This window comes from Penaeus vannamei, chromosome 14 (assembly GCF_042767895.1).
Source record: "Penaeus vannamei isolate JL-2024 chromosome 14, ASM4276789v1, whole genome shotgun sequence".
NCBI classification, from domain to species: domain Eukaryota; kingdom Metazoa; phylum Arthropoda; class Malacostraca; order Decapoda; family Penaeidae; genus Penaeus; species Penaeus vannamei.
In genome coordinates this window covers 11,279,220-11,281,719 of record NC_091562.1, presented here as the reverse complement: position 1 = coordinate 11,281,719, position 2,500 = coordinate 11,279,220, and the positions used below count along the sequence as shown (strand labels likewise).

Below are 2,500 nucleotides of genomic sequence, written 5' to 3'. Positions count from 1 at the left end.
TCTCTCTCTATTTTTCTATCTATCTATCTATCTATCTATCTATAACTGTTTATCTGTATATGCATATATATATATATATATATATATATATATATATATATATATATATATATATGTGTGTTTGTTTGTGTGTGTGTGTTTGTGTGTGTGTGAGTGTGTGTGGTTGTGGTTGTGTTGTGTGTTTGTGTGTGTGTGCGTGTGTGTGCGTGTGTGTGTGTGTGTGTGTGTGTGTGTGTGTGTGTGTGTGTGTGTGTGTGTGTGTGTGTGTGTGTGTGTGTGTGTGTGTGTGTGTGTGTGTGTGCGCGTGCGTGCACGCATGTATTTACGTATGTATGCTTGTATATATTTACATGTCACACGCAGATAATTGCATGTATTAGTGTATGTTCTGTACGTGTGTAAATGTGTGTAGAATCATTTAGTGCACGAGAACTGATATGCGAATAGTTCTTAGAATAGTTATACTAATTAAAAGAAGCGTGCGCGCGCGTAAGCTTCCCGAGCCTAAACCCATAGAGACGGCGAGCGGTATGGCCAAGTTATCTGGTTCCCGAGGGCGGGTCCGCCACATTCCGCTACGTGGCAACTGTCTCTTCTAGTTTTTGTGCGCTTGTATTTGCTTTTTTTGTTTTGTTTTTGCTTTTACAATTACCGGTGTGAGTAGAAAGGCGCATTTAAGGCAGATGATGGAAAAGATTATTCACTTGTACGTGGATGTGAGTGTTTTGACTTTTAATTTGCAAATAAAGAGAAAAGTCTTATTTTTTCTCTTCTTTTACAGGTAATGCCATGTCTGTGACACACAATGTGAGCAATTTCTGTAAGTATTCTTTATTTTTTTTCTTATAGGGCACATGTCTGTATTTATGCATACATAATGGCCTCAACACACGTGCCCTGACACTCACGCCGACACTTACTGTACATTACATGCAATTACTAATTTATTTACCCAGCCTTACTCTTAAGGAAACACGCCCATATCAACGTCAAAATGAGTAGTAGTAGAAGTATTCATAGTAGAAACAACAGCAGCATCAGTAGTAGTAGTAGTAGTATTCGTCACACTTTTGTTGTTATTGTTATTAGAATCGTCATGGTCATAATTACCCTTAGCGTTGTCCTTTTCGCATCCTGTCTTCCTTACCTCCTCTCCGTTTCATTCCCTTCCTGTCTTCTTTATCTCTTCTCCATTTCATTCGGTTTCCTCCCTGTCTCCCTTTCTGCCTTCTACCTTCACCCTCCATGCACCTCACACCATTCCTACCATTATCACCACAACCACCATTCCATAGTCACACACCCACGCTGAATGCCTCTTAAACCCATTTTCATTTTTTTCTCATTTGAAATTCACAAATTCCTACATCAGCACGAATTAGTATTTCTCTCTCTTTTTTTAGAACATCGAAGGTCATTAAAAAAAAGGGAAAAGGGAAAAAAATCAGTCGACATGAAAAGAACAGCTGGTTCTTAATTGCGTAAGACCAAAATTGGAGGAAGAACCCACTGGTGCGACGCTTGTTTGATGTATTGCCGTAGTACGCTCGTAAGATGGAACAAGCGATAAAGAATGAATATAGAGATAGACTGACGGGTCGAATAGCTATAAATTTGTTGTGGGTGTGTTTGCATTTTGTATAATTTGTATGTAAGATTTTTCTTTTATTTCATCTATTCCAGAGGAGCTGTTTTATGCTATATGATACTGAGTTAGGAAAGTATTTGTAGTGATATATGTCTGTTTTATTTTTTTATTTAATATGGATGTAGATATTTTTTGTTAATGTTTGATGACTATAAGCACATTAAAAAGTAGAAAATAGAAAAACAATCGTCAGAAATATTCATAACCGCGCGGATGTGTGTACGTGTGTGTGTCTGTGCGTGTTCCTGTGTGCGTGTGCCTTCGGTTTTCCTTTTAACTGCCCAAAGTTCATAGATGCACTGTATTTACATATGGTGATCACATGCGTTGCGTAATCCATGTTTTCGTGTTAGGCGTAATATATGATCGTCATTAAGAACCATGACTGTCGTCTATATGAAAATGCGTGAATTAGTCTGTAAATCACGGTTAATGAAAGTCATCATAAGTTTTTTTCAAGATACTCTTTCTTGTGTGTGAGTGTTTGTGTGTAACTCTATATCTATAGCTCTCTCTCCATCTTCATCTCCCTCTCTCTCTCCCTCTCTCCTTCCCTCCTTCCCTCCCTCTCTCTCTCTCTCACTCTCACTCTTTCACTCTCTCACTCTCTCTTTCTCTCTCTCTTTCTCTCTTTCTCTCTCTCTCTCTCTCTCTCTCTCTCTCTCTCTCTCTCTCTCTCTCTCTCTCTCTCTCTCTCTCTCTCTCTCTCTCTCTATATATATATATATATATATATATATATATATATATATATATATATATATATATATATATATATATACGTCTATATATTTTCAATGTCTCTATCTATCTATATATACATATGTATATATGTATATAGACATACAGTAT

General features: G+C 37.2%; 1 protein-coding gene across 2 annotated transcripts in view; it reads left to right on the top strand.

Moving 5' to 3' along the window:
- Positions 1–2,500, top strand: part of LOC113806005 (protein Wnt-5b) — a 677,940-nt gene that overhangs the window by 449,591 nt on the left and 225,849 nt on the right. The window contains exon 2 of one of the 2 annotated variants that reach the window (XM_070129735.1): positions 782–820. The exons of the other annotated variant lie outside the window; for it this stretch is intronic. The gene's annotated coding sequence lies outside the window, so the exon portion shown is untranslated. The remainder of the gene's footprint in view (positions 1–781; positions 821–2,500) is intronic. 2 annotated transcript variants of the gene reach the window in all.